General features: G+C 42.2%; 1 protein-coding gene and 1 long non-coding RNA gene across 2 annotated transcripts in view; one reads left to right on the plus strand and one right to left on the minus strand.

Annotated features, from left to right (window-relative positions):
* Window positions 1–22534, minus strand: part of LOC147140343 (sickle tail protein homolog) — a 237456-nt gene that overhangs the window by 178942 nt on the left and 35980 nt on the right. The window lies entirely within an intron of this gene.
* On the plus strand, window positions 10888–13673 carry LOC147140350 (uncharacterized). Its single transcript, XR_015088356.1, has 3 exons — window positions 10888–11011; window positions 12624–12692; window positions 12994–13673. It is a non-coding gene; the product is annotated as an uncharacterized LOC147140350 (long non-coding RNA).

Raw genomic sequence — 22534 nt, forward strand, 5'->3', positions numbered from 1 at the left:
GACCAAGCCTGATGGTGGTTGGCACCTCTGTGGCGATTTCCGCCACAACCCGACTGGTATCCCGTCCCGCAAATGCACACTCTAAAAACGGTTGGGTTATTTCATTAACCCAATTTTTGGATTGTTTGTGCTGGGTTAAAATTCGGAGTTATTTCTTATAAAGTAAAACAATTGTTGGTTCAAATTAACTATATACTGGCTTATATGACAGTAATGTTTTATGTTGGGTCAAAAATCAACCTTACAGGCCCATACACAGGTGCCAGATGTGCACTTTAAGTATGACTGCCGGCCATGACAGCCACCGACATATACTGTTCATATGTCTACATACGCAGCATCATGGACAAGTCAATGACACTTTTGACATTTGGATTTCTTCATTTAGCACACTGTTTTGGTAAGTACTTCACACATTGTAATCTTTTGAAAACGAGTTCCCTTGTAACTGATTGTGTGTTGTACAGCTAGGATGAGTGCGGGAATATATATATATATATATATATATATATATATATATATATATATATATATATATATATATATATATATTTTTTTTTTTTTTTTAAAAAGGCATTAGTCTGCCGTCATTGTAGGAAGTGTTCAGAGCAGCAGTGTTCGTGTTCGTCTGTGAACCAAAGTGAGTACACCAACAAGTGACTTAGTATAGTGTGTTTATTTGTCGCACTGTTGTGCATTTCTGTATATGTGATTTATTTAGCTTCGTCGCCGTGGTCCGCGGCGAAACTCTTTGAAGTTCGCCGCGTAACTCCAGCATCTCAAACACGACGCATCAAGCACGACACAGATTGTGCTGAAGTACGGTGCACTTAGATGTTACATGAAGATAAATACACATTTTGTGAAACTTTCACTTCTTGTTATAAATACATTTTTGGGGAAAGGGCAGTATTCTTAGCATTATAAATAAATACATTGAATAAATAAATAAAATAGTGGAATAACTCAATTATTTGCATTGTTTTGACCCAATTTGTCGCGTTCATTTAACCCTAAATTTTGGGTCAAAATGGAATAACCCAATTTGTTGTGTTCATTTAACCCTAAAAAGTTGGGTCAAAACTGAATAACCCATTTTTTTTGGTTCAAATTGACCCAATTCTGGGCTGGGTCTTGCACAACTTTCTGTCTGTGCTCAAATGTTGCCTTCATTTTGGCTTTGACCAGAGTTGGTTCTGTTGAGTGCTTCATCAGTGACATTGCTTCCTTGCGGTCATCACCAGACAACTGCTTCACACTTTCACACGGGCTGTGAAGAGTTGTGGTTCCATCTTGAAAAGTGCGTTTAGATATATTGACCTCTTTGGTAGTGCTCAACAGTTTTCAATCTCCAAGCAATGTAACCAGAACCACTCTGGCAATCATAGAAATGTTCCTGTGGATTACAGTAAATATATCAAGTTAATATGGGACATTATTTGGAGAACGCACAGTTCTTGTGAAGTGTGGCATGCAGTGAACCTTAAAACTTAAACATTATAGGGCAACAGAAGAATTGTGTTAGTATAAAAAAAAAAATTCTGTTAGTACCAGGGGCGATTTTAGGTTCCGAGCTTTGGGAGTGCACCTAAAGTGTCTGGCTGGTTCAATTTTTTTTTTTTTTCATTTTACTTGTGATTTAGGATCATTCAACACTGTTCAGGAGTGTCACTTTCCATTTTTGAACAGCAAATTACACTTTGTGGTTAGCAGAAACACTATTAATATGCCATGCACAGTTTTTACTCATTTATTTCTGATAGAGTACACACACTCTTCCTGTTCTTGCACCATCATCTCCTCTTCCTTATCTTTATCTCTCTCCCTTTTCACTAACAACCACATACAAACATCTTTCAGTCATTAAAAATATTCATTCAGTCATTTAAATAAGTAATAAATAATAAAATGGTCAATAACTAATCTACGTCTGTGTTATCAGACACAAGCTGTTTTATTACCAAGAAGATATAAATTCAGTATCATAAAAATCAGTATCAATTCATAACTTTTTTAAATAGTAAATGGTTTATAGATAATCTATCAAAATGTGATGATAATGTGGTCAACTGATGAGGAGAAAATACATAATTATCAGCATACATATTAAATTTTATTCTGGATGGGGTGTTTTTAACTTCAGCCACTGTTCATATTTCAGGGCTAACTTCAGCCACTGTTCATATTTTGGTTGAGGTTCCCTCTCCTCCCTTTTTACCCCTCTCTCTCCTAGTGCTGACAACCATATAGGCTACAAATAAATTAGGAAGAGGTTTTGTGTATTTCTGTACAGTTACTGTGGGTAATAGATTCTCACCTGAACATGGTGCTTTTTTACAGAAAAAAATTGCGAATGTCCACGCTGGTGCTGGGAGGATGACCAACACACATAGCTTACACACATGCAACAATTAAGATAGGCTGATCATTGTTGCATTCGATTCAATGCAGCTAAAATGAAGACTAATATCTGTTGATGATAACAATGCATGGTATTGGGTGGTAAAATAGTTGTTCAACATAACCACTGTATAACATACTCACCGTAATACACCGGAGCTTCCAGAACCAGAATCTGTGACACGAGCCGAGCGAAGGAGGAGTGGGGAGGGTGGCGAGAGCCGTGCTGGGAATCAAATGGACTGAACCATTTCGAGGCAGGGGAGTATTTCCATACACATTTCCATAGACCAAGGTCTCCAAAATGTCTCTAGGGCCTGATTCTTGGACTCCATACAGTCTCTTGGCACTAATGATGGCTGGCCTAAGTTATCATAGGTCAGTAGTAGAGGTCTATGTCTCAGTCGATGTGGTCGTCTCCTCACTTGGTGCAACTGATCTGCCTCCCCCTCAAACAAGTCACTGTCCTGATTTACGTCAGGGATACTTGCAGGCATTCGACTCTGCTGTAACATCCCATCGTTGCTCTGGTCACACGGCCTACTGACGTCATTCTGGAACAGCACATCCACTGCATCCTGCTTGTCCTCCTGACCATCCTGGTGCTCAGGGCCTTTGCGAAGCTGGAATGTCTCCATCATTGGATCAATTGCAGCTGGTCACTCCTGCATCCCACCTCTCGACCTCAGCCGCCACTGGTATAAGCCACCATCCCCATCATCATCACTGCCAGAGTCAGGTTGTTGCTGTGCCTGCCTTTTTCGTATTTTTCTTCCCCCTTTGCGACTTCCAGCTCCTCGCATCTGTGATGTGTTTTCCTTGTTTGGCTTCTCTAAGGGAAGATAGTCACAGGGTAGCAGGAGGTTCCTGTGAATCATCCTGTCATTCCCTTTTCCATTCTCTGGACAGACTTTGTAGACCGGGCTGTTGTCACCTTTTCTTTCCTTTACCGTATGTACTTGTCTCTCTCCAGGTCCCTGCCATTCACTCTTCTGTCATAATTGGCCTTACCACAAGCAGCCATGTTTTCAGCAGTCTTGGCCACAATTTGGTAGGCATTTTGCATTCTCTTTTTCCATTGACCCACATAATCTTCAAAGGAACTATGGGTTTCGTCTCTTTTGAGGTCGAACAGCAGATCAACTGGCAGTCGAGGGGATCTCCCAAAGACAAGAAAGTAAGGGGCATAGCCCGTTGCCTCATTCCTTGTACAATTGTACGCATGGACTACTTTAGCCAGAGACTCCTTCCAGTCCTCCTTCTCCTTGTCTTCAAGGGTACGTAACATGGACAAAAGAGTGCGATTGAATCTTTCCACTTGCCCATTCCCTTGTGGATGGTAGGGTGTCGTGCGGGAGCCCTGAATGCCAGAGAGGTTCTTCAATCTTGCCATCAGTTGGTTTTCAAACTCTCTACCCATGTCATGATGCAGTTTATTTGGGAATCCAAACTTGAGCGCGAAGTCATTAAACATTTTGTCAGCAACCGTTTTTGATGTTTTATTATTTGTCGCATAGGCCTGTGCAAACCTGGTGAAGTGATCCATGACCACCAGGATATACTCGTACCCATGCTTGCACTTGTACAAGTAGAGAGAGTCTATAGAGACAAGCTCAAAGGGAGAAGTGGTGTGGATTGGGATCAAAGGTGCACGTGTTGTCTTGGCTTCTTGTCCTTGAGGCATTCGCATTCTCTGGTGACGTAATGCTCCACATCCTTGTGCATGTGCAGCCAAAAAAACTTTCCCGAATTAGCTCAAGTGTGCTGTCTACTCTCAAGTGGCCCATTTCCTGGTTCAAGTCTTTATAGATCAGCAGGTGGAAAGATTTGGGAAGCAGCAGCTGTTCTCAGCGGGAGGTTCTACGTCGCATTATGCCATGTTCGTCGATGTGAATCTTCCACTGTTGAGCAGTGTGACCACAGCTGGAGTCTCGCCTTTCACCTCTGTTCGATTTGGCCTCCGGTTTCTCAACTTGTACTGTTTGACTCGAGACAGTTTGTTATCCTCTTCTTGAGCTTGTCGTATTTGTACTGGGGAGAGAGGTTGGCCAGTCCCAGAATCTTTCATCAATTCCAACGCATCAATGTGGATCATCCCTACACCTCGACATGGATCTTGACTTTCTATTGTGACACTTTCCATGGATGCACTGATTTCCTCTTGGCTTGTCTCCATGGTACATCTCCTTATGTGGTCCTCCATATCCAGCGGCATGCGAGACAGTCCATCAGCATCCGATTTTTTTTTTCCTGGACGACAGCAGGTGGAGAAATTAAAGTCCGCCAACTCTGCCACCCATCAGTGGCCTGTGGCATTGAGTTTAGCAGAAGTGGTTAATGGGTTGTTGTCCGTGTAGACTGTGAATGATGGAGCGTAGTATAAGTAATCACGGAAACGCTCACAAACAGCCCACTTCAATGCCAAAAACTCTAGCTTTCCAGAGTGAAGATGGTACCTCTTTTCAGCCGAAGTCAGAGTGCGAGACCCATAAGCGATCACTCTCATCTTTCCTTGCTGTCGCTGGTACAGCACCGCTCCTAAGCCCACCTGCGATGCGTCACAGTGTAGCACAAATGGTTGTGTGTAATCAGGATAGCCCAGGACAGGTAGCTTGGTGAGTGCTTCAATCAGTTGCTCCAACACTTCTTTATGAGAGCGTTCCCACTGTATGGGAGTATGTGATGGTAGGTGGTTCTTTATGTTCTTGGCTGTTTTTCTGTGTCTTTCAATGGGTTGGTCTGTGTTAGCCCTTCCCTGACCTCCTGGAGTGAGTAAGTTGTCGAGTGAATGAGCAATCTGAGAGAAGTTGGGGATGAATGGCCTGTAATATGAAAGAAATGCTAGCATCTGACGGAAGTCTCCAACTGTGGCAGGTGTTCTCTTGCTCAGGGCTCTCACTGGCGCCATCTCCGCTGGGTCCATAGTGTAGCCCTCTTTACTCACTAGCTTGCCAAGAAATTTGACACTGGACCGAAACAGTTCACACTTTTTCAGGGACAACGTCACACCGTGCATTTGATAGCGTTGAAGGACTGACCTGACATGCTCCACATGCTCTTCAAAACTGCTGCTATGGACCAGGTTGTCATCTAGGTAGGGAAGGCAAATAGTGTATCTGAGGTCAGCCAGGCAGTGCTCCATACATCTCTGGAACTCAGCAGGTGCAGAGGACAAGCCAAAGGGGATACGGATCCACTTGTACAGTCCCCAAGGTGTGATGAATGCTGTTAGGAGACGGCTTTCTTCATCAAGGAAACCTTGGTGGTACGCTTTCCCTTGATCCAGGACAGAAAACCACAAACTCCCTCCCAACGTATCCAACATATCCTGAATCCTTGGTATAGGATGGATGACGATCTGGCACCGATTTGCGATTGAGCTCCCTGTAGTCACAACAAAGCCGTAAACTACCATCTTTCTTGCAGACACAGACCACTGGTTAATAAGGTGACCTCGAAGGTGTTATGTAACCTTGGTTCAGCAAGTCTTGCAGATACTGTTTAACTTCGTTGTGGAGCGGTTTTGGGACTGACATATAGGTCTTTTGGACAGGGCTGGCGTCATGAAGCGTGATATGCATTTTCAGAGAAGGTATGCGTCCCACATCGTCATCGTTGAAAGCAAAGGGCTCACATTCCTGTCGGAGCATCTTCTTGGCTACTTCCTTTTGTTCCTTTGGGAGATGTGTCAGATCAACAGGAGGGTCCCTGGTTCGCTGTCTTTCGGATTGTCTTCTGTCCGCCTGTAAGGTGGTCTCTTCCTTGCTGGCAGAGCTTCTTGCTTGAGATTCCGTATCATTTTTTGTGTGTTGTTTTTCTACATTCGCTTTGGCCTCAACAACTGCGGAATACACAGTTTTTATGGTTTCAAATTGTCCTGCCACTTTGTTACAGTCAAGATGGATGATGTGCGCCGTTATATTAGTCAATGGGATGGCCACATAGGGTGTTTTTGTGTGCAGTATTCGTACCAACACTTCACTGAAGATGACACCCTTTTGGGAAAGGTGTTGCGCCAAAGGAGAAAACAGCATGTCTTGGCCCTTAATATGTGAACCCACCTTTGCTCGAACATACACGGAGGTGACCTGGTTGGGTAGTAAAGTTATTTCCTTTGTACCGGTGCAGGCCACACCAGTCGCTGGGTGTGAAAAAGTGTTCTGGATCAACTTCACGACATTATGTGCCATTCTCACATTTATTTCAAGCGCTTTACTCACTCTGTGTGTCAGCTGTTTTCTTCCTTCACTCATAGTCTCATTCTCTTTGATGATAATCTCTACAACGTTGGAGCCTATAATGGGGTCACTGGCAACTGCTGGGTCACTTGATACAAGCATTGGTCCTTGCAGGTCATTGGTCATGCCAGGGTCATCATCTAGCCGGAAACTGACTTCAATCCAACCATGGAATTTGAGTGTCATTGGCGGCCAGAATAGTGAGAATTTCCTCCTCCAAGAGTTCAGCCACAGGTCGGACATTGGTGTGGGGCAGGTGTTTCTGTCTCCAAGCGTTCACAACACTAGACTTGTTTTTCGGGGTTCCGGCGCAGGCGGGGTTGTTAGGTTGCAGCGTTTGGGTTGGGTCTGTTTCCTTTGGACTACTGGGGGTCCCGCCTCAGCAGCCCTCTTCCATTTCCCAAAGGGCCCTCTGTACTTTGCAACCTCGGGAGAAATGGCCTTCTTGTCCGCACTTGAAACAGTGTAAGCAGTTTTCACCCATCCTCTCCTCCCTGCACTTTTGACAGCCTCTCTCTCGTCCTGTTTGTGTTGCCCGTGGACTTGCCTCCATCATCGTCAGAAACATCTGCCTCATTTCTGCTCTAAGTTCTTCCATGATCTGCTGTGCATCCACATGGTCTGGCTTTGCATCTTTGCTCTTCACCGCCTTGACTGCCACTGCCGAGGGGGGCTCTTTCACCTTACCAGGACTTTGGGTCAGAACCGGATCTGTTTGGACTTCGGAGTCAACCGCCATAACTTTAGGATTTTTCATGCCCGTGAGCCTCTTACATTTCTCTTGTCTCTCACTTTCAACCTTTGAGGCCTCGTTCACCCTCTCGATCGGTTATTTGTCCGTCAAGGTCATAACCTTCAGGTGAGGCAGGATGTGGAATTTCACTGAGTCACTTGATAGTCCAGTTTCAATGGAGAGCAAGAACTGGCCAACGCCAGGAATGGTGGCTCTGCTATAATGTTCATCCGTCTCCTCATTGATCACCTTCCAAAGCAGTTTTCCTTTAAGATCAATGGCCCGGAATACAAAATTCAGGGCTGACTCTCTGGGTTCTTGGGAAATATTTATGAGTTGATGATAGATTTCAGTGGAGCTTTCCACTCTATAATGACCCTTCAAAATTGTGAGAAGTGCTGTGAGAGTTAGTCCACGTTTGATTTCAAGCATGTCTCTAAGTGGGAGCCCTGGGCTGACAGCTCTGATCACCGCTTCCACAATTTCAGCCTCTGTATGGCCTTTCTCTGTTCCCGCTTCAATCTGGCGTAGTCAACTCAGGTACGACAGTTTGTCCTTATGCCCATTCTCTCCAATCTGTCCAAAGATCTTGAACTCCCTTCTCAACGTCACCTCCTGCAGTGAATGAATAGGCGCTGGTGAGCTCCGGAGCGACGATCCTGTAGTCCTTTGAAGGGGAGTGTGTGGCCCGTAAAACCTCTCATCTGGTCCCTTCTCAAAAGCTGGCTTACTTGCTTGCTGTTTTATGTCTGGGGAAGTTTGTGGTCTGTTTAATTATTGTATGAAATTGAGTAGATCAGTATAATACTGCTTCACTTGTTCATTCTCCTGGGCTTCCTCAATTTATGTCTGGGGAAGTTTGTGGTCTGTTTAATTCTTGTATGAAATTGAGTAGATCAGTATAATACTGCTTCACTTCTTCATTCTCCTGGGCTTCCTCAATTTTGTCCAACACCTCCTCTGCCAATCCAGTAAGGGCACTTCCTACTGAGCTCTCCCCTGTCCAGGCCATCACACTTCATGTACCTGCAGACATCCATGAGAAACTCCTCTTCTAATTGCCAAAGGGCTGTGCTCACCTTATCACGCATATGCTCCATGTTATCCCTTTATTAAGGTTCACTTTAATAATCGGGTGGTTTGAGTTTTTATTCCTCTTCTACCTCCTGGCTGTCTCGCCAAGAAATGTTGCACGTATAAGAATAGGACATAGCTCATCCAAATGCAACACATTTGTTTTTATTTTCTTTGCAGGGGGATTCTGTTAACACAAACAAACACAGTGCATCAGCATTCAGCACATTTGCTGCATCATGTCTCAAACAACGCAGCATAGCAAATCTTCGACGGCTCAGTCCCACTTCCCTCTACCCCACCTGTGAAGCAGTCACAAAGCGCCATCTACTGACCACTGACCAACAGGTAATTAAAATAACTCAACCAAAAATAATAAGTAGGGATGACTATTTTACAAAGTGTCACACATATCCTGGCCTTTATTAAGAAAAAGAGAGTTTTAAAAATGCTATAATTTTTGGGGGTGCTTGGGTTGAATTTGGGTGTGCTTGAGCACCCCCAAAAACGGGCTGGTTACGCCCACGGGTAGTACAATGACTCAATTTGGAGTAAAGTATGGGCCAATTTAGTGCAAAGTATGGCTGGAGGACACTTCAATTCAACAGTGTGTGAACCAAGGGTTAAATAGTTAAGGATAATTCACAAGTTTTTATATTCATTTTAATGTTTACCTTTTCAAAATTTCAGTTGGTTTCATTTGTTTCTGCCGGTATTTTTTTTTTTGTAAAAACGCTGCATTTTAGTTCGGTTCGAAGTGTTATGTTTTTTTCTGCAATATGGGATACCAGTCTGGAGGGCTTTAATTCAACTTCAAGGTTTGTACACAACTTAAAACCTAAAATCACCCCCATTTGAAGGCTTCTTCAGTTTTACCCTCTCCAGTCTTAGTCCTCTCAGTGTTATCATGGTGGTGGCAAAAAGCCCCAATCAAACAAATACAAAAAACGCCCTAATTTTTTTTGCATATTCACTGTACAATTTTAGTCCTCTTTTTTCGACAAAGCTTTGTTGTCTAGTTTCGGTAGAGTTTTTTAAAAAAAAATTTATTCTAGTTTTAGTAATTTGTATTAACTATAATGACCTTTGTGACGTGAAATGACAACAGTCATGTCGTGTTCTATCTGTCCATTCTTTGTGCCAGTCCTTTATCTGAAAGCCTCCAAATAGATGTTTTTCAGAAAAGGAGACAAAAAAGCCTAGCCAACCATGTTAATTAGTCAAATGGAGTAGCATTGCTATAACTTGCGAAGTAATAAAAGCTGAATTTATGATGGAGTATATATACAATTACATAACCAGTCTTGGAATCTGGGTCCCTCAACTTTGGTGTGTTATAATGCCAAGTGCAATGGTGGGAATCCTCCTGATGACAGAGAGGCACATTTTAGGAAACAAATGTGTATTTGAATGCAAATGTAAGTACTTTTAAATTTTTTGTTGGTGACCTACAGTACGGTACGGTTTTGTTGTTCTGCTGTTGGTGGTTGTCCAGCACATATTACACTTATTTCCTCATTAAATCCAGACAAATAATTTCCTCAACAGTCCATACAAACTTTAAACAATATTGGATAACGTTGTTTTACTTGAAGCATTACTGTGAATAAGACGCCCCATCTCAAACATAAGTATTCTAACTGTATAACATTTCATGACAAGGAGGAATAACCCTCCTTGTCAAACTATTAAAGTACAAATTCACTCACCCATGACTCTTCACCATGTCTGCCACAAGTACATTTACCGTCTTTCTTCTTGTGCCATTCGAAAGGCAGTATGTTTTCTCGTATTCTTTAAATGTCCAGACTCCACCTGGCTGATTTGACAGACTGAAACAGTAACAATACAACAGTATTTGGAACAAGTAGCTTCCGGGTAGCTCAACAATTAAGCTAAGAAAAGTACTGTAACTCCAATACCGACTGTGAAAATGTTTGCATTTTTAATTTTGATTTTCATATATCAACCCATAAGCCTTTGTTTAACATTATTTTGTTGTAGTTGACTGTTGTTTTTTTGGCAGACAGCAGCATGTTTAGTATTTTGTAAGACAGGGGTGGCCACACTTTTTCAGCCTGAGAGCTACTTATGACATGACCAAGTCAAAATGATCTACCACCTACTAAAAATGCAAAACACATTATTTATAAATATATTGATGATTATTTTTATATGTACCGTATATGCTGGTGTACCTTGCATGACTCCATCAACCTATATAGCACAATACAACAAAAAAAATGTGTTGTAATTACCTTACTCTGATGACTTGCAATGCATGGAATCAGCCAGGGATGCATAGTTCGTACAGTAGCTGATAGCCAGCCTCTAGCAGATTTGCAGCAACATCAAATCCGCCCATTCGCTCCATTTGGCGTGTATAAAACGAGAGATACTACCGGAAAGGGTATTCTCAGAAAGGAAGAGGTGGGGTTTTCTTTTCTTTTTTTTTTTTTTTTAACTCCTCTCTGTGACGTAACCTGTCTGCAAACAGAAGCGCGTCACTTTCTCAGTATCGGCGGTCAAAGAGCCTTGCCTTTTACTACGACGCCCTGAAAGAACGGTAAGTGATGCTTTGTTATCTGTGAAAATATGTTGTATATTACATTTAAATCAAGCAAATTATAAAAATGACTGTTTATGATTGTAACATTATCAAAAATAACTTCGGTTATCGTTCCCTGCGTATATTTTATCCTGTTTCCGTGAGAATGCCGTGTTGTCGGCAAAGGACATATGTATAACTTTTTTGCATAGTTATTTTAATGTCGTTCTATATGTTTTAATCACTACAATCATTTGTCATCGGGACCTCAAACAGGTAGTGGTTTTATTCAAAGTCTAAGTTCCTCGGACGTCAATTATTTCCACATTGGAGTCAGACTTCATGTCTGTAATTCATGTCGTTTTTACCAAACGGTAAAGTACAATGACCACGTTATATATTTTTATATTCACTATATTTTAACATTCACTCTTTGCAGATGCATCACTCTATCATTCAGGGAAATGTTAAGTTTACAATGCAGCGCTGCACTTAATGCTGCAAATACACTGCCCGCTTTGCCCCGAATTTAAACCTACTCGTCTCTGTAAAGTTCTCCAGCACACAAAAAAAATGCAATTACGTTTCAAGGTAATGCCAGTGTGTGTATTTCTTGCTAAAATGCATCTGTGGACACTTCATGGACACTAGAATTACATTCTGACCAACAGCAGCTGTTATGTATAATTGAATAGTATATTGAAGCCATCCATAAGGTACCTGGTAAAATAGTACTACATTGTATTTTTGTTTAAAAATATTTTTTTTGTGTGTATGTTTTAATGTCTTGGACATTAAAAAGCCAGGAAAAGAACTGATAGTGAAAATGCAGGGCGGCACGGCGGTCGACTGGTTAGCACGTCTGCCTCACAGTTCAGAGATCGTGGGTTCGATCCTTGTGTGGAGTTTGCATGTTCTCCCCGTACCTATGTGGGTTTCCTCCGGGTACTCCGGTTTCCTCCTACATTCCAAAAAGATGCATGGTAAATTGATTGGACTCTCTAAATTGCCCCTAGGTGTGATTGTGAGTGCGGATGTTTGTCTCTGTGTGCCCTGCGATTGGCTGGCAAACAATTCGGGGTGTCCCCCGCCTACTGCCCGAAGACAGCTGGGATAGGCTCCAGCACGCCTGCAACCCTTATGAGGATAAGCGGTATCGATAATGGATGGGGTCCACTGATAGTGTAGTGGTACACACGCCTGAGTTGTGTGCGGGCAGCGTGGGATCGATTCCCGCTCAGTGACAGTGTCTATGTGTGCCCTGCGACTGGCTGGCGACCAGTTCGGGGTGTAGTCTGCCTTCGCCCATTGACGGCTGGGATAGGCTCCAGCAACTCCCCGCGACCCTGTATAGGATAAGCGGTTTGGAAGATGACATGACATGATAATGGATGGATGGATGAAAATGCAGACAGCTGCTTCAACCATTTTTTCAATTGCTGATAGGAAATGCTTGCTTTGACCTTATTCAGCAGATTGCCCATTCAAAGGTGAAAAAAATAATCGAAAATGTGTTCTCATAATGTGCTTTGTCTTATACTTTATGTAATTTAGTGCATGATATCTTGTCTACAATATGTTACACAGGGAAAGATCATATATGTTGCAGACCTTTATGTTGTTCCAACAGGGAGTCAAACATCATGTGAACCCTTCTTAAGTTTACCAAGTCCTGGATGCTGCCTATGACTTCACCATTGTAAGTTAACAATCTTTTTTTTGTTCTTTTAATTATTTTTTTAAGTAAGCTCTAGAAGACTTCGTTGACATTGACTGTACTTTTTGATGACTCTTTATATCACTTGCACAGCAGTAATTATTCAGTACTGCAGCACCTGTCAAATGTTCTGTTAGTTATGGTTTCTTGTAACTTTAATACTTGTGTAGCTCAAAACTAACACACATTCTTCATTAAAACTTCATCCTTGGCAGACTGGTACTGTGCAACTGTATAATTTGTTTGAATTAAAAATGGTATGTAATGTTATGTCTTATTTCAGCTATGGGAAATTATTTGCACGCTGGATGGATGCTTCAAAGGCATTTCTGCGAGGTGAAATCCTTCCTGTGTTCTGACTTAGGAAGCACCAGCAATTCTGAGGTTGATTTCATCAATGGTTTCATTTATTTTTGAAGCCCACTTTTATAACAATATTTCTTTTCACTGAGAAATCCTTCTTTATGATTAAAAAAACATCAAAAAACTTTGATGCTATTGACTTAAAAAAAATGTATTTAAGTAATGGAAAAAAAAATTGAAGCAAGAGGACCAACAACAACTTCTATCGCTGTACCCACATGTGATAAAGATGGAGATCTAACAGATGATGTGGTGCTGCACTGGAGATTGACCAACCGGGCCGGATTCTGAGGAGGACTTACTTCTCCAAAGGAGTCATTCTGCAGCGCTTTATCTTGAAATGGATTACTCACTATTTGAGTTTGCGTTGTATCGCACTGCATTGTCTATTAACTGTTGCCACTCAGCATCCATTGCAGCCTGGTCATCCTGGAAGGGGGATCTCCCCTATTTGTGGCTTCTTCTCAAGGATTCTCAATTTTTCTCAATTGTGTTTGGAGTTTTTTTCTTGTCCTCCTGGGCGTTAAGATGAGGGGATGTCCTCGTGGTCTTTTTAAAGCACTGAGACTTTTTTCATTGAATAAATTTGACCTCACTAAACTTTTTGAATGTATCTTTTCGAACAGTCAATTGTACACAGAGTTGAGTACAAACAGAATACCGTTTTTGTAATCATTAATCATGGCAAATGATGTTGGACCTACAAGGTAAAGTATCAAAGACAAGAACAGACTATCTTAAATACATGATTGTGTCCATCTCATCTTTCATATTCAGTTATTGCATTAATGCTGCAGCATAATGTATACATAGGAAGTAGTGGTTCAGTCTTGTGTCAGTGTTAATTACATTATAAGACGCACATTTCATCTAGCAGACGGTTGATTCACACGTTCCGATTTTATATGCAATGTTTTTTATCTTTTATGTAGCAGCCACTATTGATTGATTGTCTTTATTTCGTACATATAAAATTAAAATTGAAATACAAATATACATTTTTCTATAGGTCAAACAAAGAGGAGGTGGGGCTCGATGGCGAGCGCCTGCACCCATGGGGCCCGGCCGGGCTCAGCCCGAAAAGGACACGTGGGTCCCCCTTCCCATGGGCTCACCACTGGTCGGGAGGGGCCAAAGGGGTCGGGTGCCGTGTGAGCTGGGCAGCGGCAGAAGACAGGGACCTTGGCGGTCCGATCCCCGGCAACAAAAACTAGCTCTTGGGACATGGAATGTCACCTCTCTGGCAGGGAAGGAGCCTGAGCTGGTGTGTGAGGCTGAGAGGTTCCGACTAGATATAGTTGGGCTCACCTCCACGCACAGCTTGGGTTCTGGTCCCAGTCCTCTCGAGAGGGGTTGGACACTCTTCCACTCTGGAGTTGCCCAGGGTGAGAGGCGCCGAGCAGGTGTGGGCATACTTATTGCCCCCCGGCTTGGCGCCTGTACATTGGGGTTTACCCCAGTGGACGAGAGGGTAGCCTCCCTCCGCCTGAGGGTGGGGGGACGGGTCCTGACTGTTGTTTGCGCTTATGCACCAAACGGCAGTGCAGAGTACCCACCCTTTTTGGAGTCCTTGGAGGGTGTGCTTGAGGGCGCTCCACCTGGGGACTCCATCGTTCTGCTGGGGTTCTGCTGGGGTTCTGCTGGGGGACTTCAATGCTCACGTGGGTAATGACAGTGAGACCTGGAGAGGTGTGATAGGGAGGAACCCGATCTGAACCCGAGCGGTGTTCGGTTACTGGACTTCTGTGACTTCACGGATTGTCCATAACGAACACCATGTTCAAACATAAGGGTGTCCATATGTGCACTTGGCACCAGGATACCCTAGGCCGCAGTTCGATGATCGACTTTGTAGTCGTATCATCGGACTTGCGGCCCGCTTCGGATAAGCGGGAGATAATGGATGGATGGATCAAACAAAGAAGAAAAAATTAAAAATATGGCAAGGCAAATCAGACTATCACTTGCTCGAAAGGGGGTATGAGGAAGTATAAACTCTATATCTAGTCCTACCCCTCACATAAGATCCTACCTTTCCTCTGATATTCTGTACAGTATTTAAAAAATACATCAAAATAAATAGACTATGATTACTACAATTATACAATACTTTCTAAATATATAGGTATTTAACAACTATAACATGGTCATAACATTCTGATACGGGCATATAAATATTATAGGACATTTTATATAAATATTATTACAAGTTTCTTATTATAATGCAACGTAATGACATGACTTTTTAGAAATTATAAGTATGGAAGTGGAAATATTGAGTATTACAAGTAGAAACAGTCAAATGTGCACACGTCGATGTTACAAAGGCTTTTCTAAATTTCTATACTATAGTTAAAAATAGCATACATAACCATATACAATATAATACAATACAACATAATTACGTTACTGTCACGCTTATACGCTGCCTGATCTTCACAAAAGAGGGGGAGGGGGGGTGCCAATAGTAAGTGCCGTTAATGCGCGTTTTACAAGTTGTTGTGAAAATGTAATCTTTTTTATTTCCATCACTTTATTTTCAAATCTTTACTACCATCACTTCATGTTGAAAATGTAAACGCTTTTATTTGCAAAATTTAAACGCTTTTATTTGCAAATCTTTACGACCACCACCACATCTTTACGACCACCACCACTTTCTTTCTGAGAATACCCTTTCCGGTCTGACAATACCCCTGTCTGAGATTACCCCTCCTCCGGCCAGATCCCCTTGTATAAAACAAGTCAACTTTTTTGCACACTATGCTAATGCTAACAATATTGCTGGCTGCCGAGTGAACAGTACGCTGTGTGGCTGTGTGAGACTTAGTATACCTGATGTTGATTGGCTGCCGCGAGGCGAAAAGGCAAAAAAGTTGACTTGTTTTATATAGCTGAATGGAGCAAATGGGCGGGTTTCCAAACGCAAACGCATCATTCGCACCGCCCCGCACGCAATCGCGCACACAACCGTGCACACAACCGCGCATGCCCGCACGAACTACATTGACTTCAATTCAAACGCGCCGCCAGAAATGCTCCCAACACAGTTGGTGTGAACGTAGCATGAATGTAGAAATATGTAGTAGTGAGGACGGATGACAGACTGGCGATCTACCCACAATGCCTTTGCGATCGACCAGTTGATCGTGATCGACGTAATGGGCACCCGTGTTGTAAGACATGAGCTCATGAAAAGAAATCTGCCCAACTCTACATGAATGCAACAATTGTATCATTTTTTTCCATTTTCAAAAATGGTCATCATTAGAAGATGATACACTAGTTGCACTGTGATTGAATACAATAATGCCTTTGCATTGTCTAAAAAGAAAGACAACCTTGTTAAGCAATTTAAACACATAGGCTAAATGAAAGGAAATAGTAACTTACCATTACTCTCATCAGTGAATGAAAGAAACCTGGAATTATTTTACAAGTTCGTCAATGCATGTGTGTGACACAACAAAAGGAGGGACAGCAAGAGGGATAATTTATATTTGGACTTACCTCTTCGAGAGCCTACAGTGGACTGTATATGTGGATCAGATGTAGTATGCTCTTTTCGCCCCCGGGTATTGGTCAGAACACAATAAGTTTAGTGAAGATGTGGTTTGGCAGCTTCAATCTCATTGCAAGAATAGGCAGATAACAGCACAGGTATGGCAGTAGCGTGCATGCAGACAGGCGTAGGTACAGGTAGAAATGATGCAAGTATGCTAGAGTGTATAAAAGGAGTGTATGTGTGTGGTTCTGCAACAAACTGAAAATATACAGCATATGAGTGCATTGCCCAGCTGCACACAATAATAACTAAAATTTTCAAATATACAGCATGAGTGCATTGCCCAGCTGCACACAATAATAACTAAATACGCCAAATAAGATGTTCAACATGAGAAACATGCACTAGGAACTCAAATGGCAAATGACAGGAGAAACTACCTGAAATAAACATAACTAGAGGCCGACATTGTGCAATGGTGTCGCCCATACAAAGTGCAGATCAGACGTGTCAAAGATAGACCAAACATGTAACTAAGTGCACTGTACTTGAGCACAATTCTTTTGAGGCCCCAACATTCAGAAAGGAATGTATTAAAATCTGCGCGTCGTGTTTGAGACGCTCGAGTTACACGGCGAACTTCAAAGAGTTTCGCTGCGGACCACGACAATGAAGCTAAATAAATCACATAGACGGAAATACACAACAGTGTGATGAATAAACACACTATACAATATGCCACCGTTAAGTCACTTGTTGGTGTACTCACTTTGGTTCAGAGACGAACACGAACACTGTAGCACCGAAGTCATCCTACAATGGCGGCATACTAATGCCTTTTGTTTTTTTACGATTCCAGCACTTGTCCTGTCCAACACACACGCTCAGTTCCAAGGTAACTCGTTTTCAAAAGATTACAATGTGTGAATTACTTACCAAAACAGTGTGATAAATGAAGAAATCCAAATGTCAAAAGTGTCGCTGACTTGACCACGATGCTGCGTGTGTAGACGTATGAACACTATGTCGGTGGCTGTCATGGCGGCAGTCATAATACTAATTAAAGTGTACATCTGGCACCTGTGTATCGGCCTGTAAGATTGATTTTCGACCCAACATAAAACTTTACAGGCAAATAAGCCAATATATAGTTAATTTGAACCAACAATTGTGTTACTTTATAAGAAAGAGTTTTGAATTTTGACCCAACACAAACAATCCAAAATTTGGGTTAATGAAATAACCCAACTGTTTTTAGCTCTGTGATGTCTACACCGGCCAACCGTGCCCCATGGTGTGTGATGGCTGGCAGTGCCGTGTTTTTGACACCATACACGGCATTTCTCACCTTGGTGTGAAGGCGTGCACTAAGCTAGTGGAAGCCAAGTTTGTCTGGCTGGGCCACAAGGGAGACGTCAGGATGCGAGCTGGCCATTGGCATTGTTTCTTGAGAGACGTTTTGACGATGTCAACGTGGACCTGCTGCGACCCCTGCCTTCCTCCCACGAGTTCACTCACCTCCTCACTATGGTAGACAGTACCACCAGGTGGCCAGAAGTGGTTCCCCTGTCCCTCAGCTGAGGTGGCCCAGGCATTCATCGCATCCTAGGTTGCCTGCTTCGGCATGCATTCAACTAGACCACTCCAAAACCTTCATTTTAAAAGCCATTTAGAAGTTGATGTGTTTTCGATTGTTGTTTTGATTCAGAACACAAATGCGCTTCAGCTTGAAGTCACAAACTGATAGTAAAACATTTTTTATTCCGATTTTTTTGGTAAAGAGCAGAATTCATGGTTCCCTCAATCCCAGCAATTAATCCAGCTCCTGAATTTGCGAAGCAGCCCCACAATGAAAAAAAGTTTCTGTGGAACCACTATGAAATGTGAGTGAGTAAATTCAACACACCATTTATTTCAGAGCAGACCATTACACTGCCATCGGTTTGATGGTTGGTATGATGTTCTTTAGCTGAAATGCCGTTACATTACGTCAGATGTTATGAGACACATGCCTTCCAAAAAAATCACTTTCATTTTGTCATCCGCGCTCACAATCACACCCAGGGACAATTTAGAGCGTTCAATCAAGTTACCACTTATGTTTTGGAGTGTGGGAGGAAAACTGGAGTACCTGGAGAAAACCAGCAGAGAACATGCAAAGTCCACACACAGGATTCGAAGCCACAACCTCTGCACTGTTAGGCAGACGTGCTAACCAGTTGACCACCATGTTGCTGTCAACTAAAATATTCTCAGATAAAGGTCTTGGGAATCATTCAGATGTGTTTTGCAAAGTTAAGACAAGCCTTTATGTTCTTTTCGGGTGGCAGTGGTTTTAACCAATAGGAACTTTGCCATGGATGTCATTTTTGTGGAGTCTCTTCCTCATTGTTGAGTCATGAATACTGACCTAAACTAAGGAAAGGAAAGCCAGTAGTCCTTTAGATGTTGTCCTGGGTTCCTTGGTGACATCCTGGACGAGTTGTTGCTGTGCTCTTGGGGTCATTTCTGTAGGCTGGCCTCTGCTGGGAATATTCACCACTGTTCCATGCTTTCTCAAGTTGTGTATAATAGTTCTCACCGTGATTCGCTGAAGTCCTAAAGCTTTAAAAATGATGCTGTAACCCTTTCCAGAGTGATGGATGTCAATCAATTTATTTCTCATCTGTTGTTGACGGAAAATGACAGTTTTTTTTAAATTGGCTGTAGTTTTAGAGATATTTATATTTTTTTACAATTATTTGATTGATAATTCATTTGGGGATACTGTATTGCGGATTTCAGCGTCCCACCGGTGGGATGTTCGCAACTTCAACTTCAAAGCATTCCCGGGCATGTTGTATATGGTTAGAAAGCTGAGTTTCCAGATATTTGAATGATGCCAAACATTATAAGATCCAATCATATCGGCAGGCTCGGCGAGCACTCAAGTCAAACAATCGCTAATACAAAAACAAAAACTGACCTCACAATTTCAGCCTCATAAATGTCCAAGACAATATCATAATCCATCAAAAATGATCCCATTACGCCCACAAGGGTCCAGTAAAAGTATTCCAGTAATATAGTTAGTCCACACCAAGCCTTACATCCATAAAGCCACGTTATTAGCTGCTGCAACCATTACATATTTCTATCAGATACGCATATTTTCCATCGTAGGTCGGGTCCGCGTGATCAGACTAACGCATGGAAGGTATCAAAATGTAGGCCCGATTCCTTGTATTTGATTGACGCCTCACTTGATCCAATAAACTGTTTCCTGTGTCACGAGTTCAATAACAGCCAATGAACAAATTGTGCATATATAGTACCAGCCCTCCCTATTGATGATTCGTCATTTATTCCAGTGACAACCAAACTTGCTAAGCTTGCTGGTGTTTGACGCATTCAATGGCCAATGAAATTCTGCCCCCCAAAAAAGTATTTCTTTGGAAACCACTTTTGAACAACAGCAAACACCATGTGTAATTTGCGTAACACGCACTTTCAAAGCCGCCACCTGCCCGTGCGTAAGAGTGCACGTTATATAGCGTCACCTTTGATTTTTTGTTTGCGTTTTCTTTTTTAATCTGGATGTAGGATAAGATAGCTCCAAGTCTTACTTTTCATTAGAACTCATAATATTTTTTTTTTATGTTGAAGCATTCCAGAATAGCAGCGTTTTACCCTATGTGGACATGGTTGCAAATGGGTCACCCAAATGCACACTTTTGGTTCACCTGGACCTCTCCTTAGTAAAATGCTCATTTTCTGTGGTATTATTGTCGAATTTGAAATGGAATTTGGGGAGACTTCAAGCTGTAATCCTGTTGTGTTATTCAGTCCACCACCCTGATACATAATTTTCCAGGCAGAGTTTTGGAAAAAAAATGTAATAAAATACGCGGACATAAAATCAGCCTTCTTTTATGTATTCAAACTTAAAAAATTCAAAATTCAGTGCCAGTAGCACTTTAACCGATTCTGACAGTTGAGGAGAAAAATTCAAAGTGTTATCTTCAAAAAGAGACCAAAACTATGCTGACACTCCATATGGTTCGAGTACAGCTTCATATTAACTTTGGGTGCACCTTTTTAGGCATTCAGGTAAAAATGCCAGGTGGAATTACAAAGCGTTAAAAAGGTTTGTTATTTATTCTCTAACCTTGAACCTTGTTGTTCACTCCTAATATTGTCAAATTTTCCGATTTTTTGATTTTTTTTTCACATGGAAGTCTGGCGTTTGTGCACTGGCTTTATTTTGGTGGGCCTAGTTCCTGTTCCACTTTGATTGGTGTTGGTTCCTTTTCTGTTTCAGGCTGAGATGGGCGCTTTCTGGAGGAATCTCACTCACACCTGCAAACCATGTGTAATTAAGTCATTTAAGAGCAAGCCAGCCCTGCATGCGGGTGCTAGATGATTCCTGCTCTCACAGTAGTACTTCCGCCAACTCACCAGTGTGTACATTTTTTTTTTCCCACTTTGATATTTTTCTCCTTGTCACCAGTACCTCCAGAGGATTTGTTGCCCCTATCCCAGCTTCGTACATCTCGTCACCCCAAGTCCCACTTTTCCACAAAGAATCCAGAGGGCCCCCCACCTCGTCTACTCACCGCCTTTTGAATCACTCCAACTCTTGTTCTCAGTTTTTGTCATTAAACCCTCTCAACTCAAAAATGAACCGAGCTGGGCACTTGACCCTTTTTTGCATGTCCGGCTTCGACCCCCTGCCCTTGACCCCTTCCGGACCCGACCCCCCCGCCCTTATTTATAAAAATTATCACCCCCCCCCCACCCCGTTAAAAAACAACAACAAAAAAAAGCGTGCTTGACGCCGCCGCGGGAGAGATGCTAATGGCAGAGGTTTATTTAAAGATCATTAGCTTGGCTAATTTACTATTCAAACCCACTGTGGACACGCTTCAAACATGCTTCAAACACACCACTAGTAGTTACCCAACTGCATGTACTTACTTCCATTAAGAGCACGTACACTAGTGTGCACTACACACAGACTGCACACGGGGGAGGACTTTATTGTGAAGTAGAAATCTTTTTTGTTTTGCCAGGCTTGTCTAATACCAAGCAAAAGTAAAAGCTCCCCCTCTCTGATGTGTGAGAATGAAGCAGCTGTGTCATTCTGGTTTCAAATGTCCCGCGGTCAAATGCCAGCACACATTCTTTTCGTCTCATTCTTCTTCTGTGCTCTGTGCTGCAAGAAGTCCCAGACTATTCCCGGCCTTCAAAATGAAAACATACCAGCAAACCATTACACAGCAGGTTTGCTACGACGTATTTCCAGAGCAAAGAAGAAAAAGTGAGAGAGCTGAATTAGGGCAAGGTTGTTCTAAACTTCAATGAAGACATCCGCAAACGTGTCACTGCTGCAGTGCTGCGCGCAGTTTGACTTTTTACTCGCGGCCACAACGTGACCCTGTACAGGATAAGCGGTGTGGGGGATGATACATGACACATTTTACGGACTATTTTTCACGATATTACGGGACAAAGTGCGTCCCTTTACAACTCAATACGGAACGCGAACTTATATTTACCTGTGTCATGATTGGTTATGTTGGCCAGACAAAGCAAGTTTGTTAAAAATGTATGGAAGACAACAGAATATACACATAATTCCTGGTTCCAGCAGCTTACCTAATGAGCGATGTGATGTCACTTCCAAATGTTAGCAGTCAGGTAACGCCAGTATGCAGTATGTATGCGTGGGTTGTGTGTCCACATTTGGTGCACTGACAAACCCCACTTCTTCTCTGTGACAACAAAACTCCACCTTGATAAATAATACAATACAATACAATTTTATTTATATAGCGCATTTCATAACAGCTAGAGCTGTAACAAAGCACTTTACAAACAATACAATAAATAGAACAAAAATAATAAAAGGCTGTGATACATGTATGAATAAATATAGACATAGATAATATATAAATATTAGGGATGGGACAAGACA

This window comes from Filicampus tigris, chromosome 10 (genome assembly GCF_054856515.1).
Source record: "Filicampus tigris isolate MCC_2025a chromosome 10, RoL_Ftig_1.0, whole genome shotgun sequence".
Taxonomy (NCBI): domain Eukaryota; kingdom Metazoa; phylum Chordata; class Actinopteri; order Syngnathiformes; family Syngnathidae; genus Filicampus; species Filicampus tigris.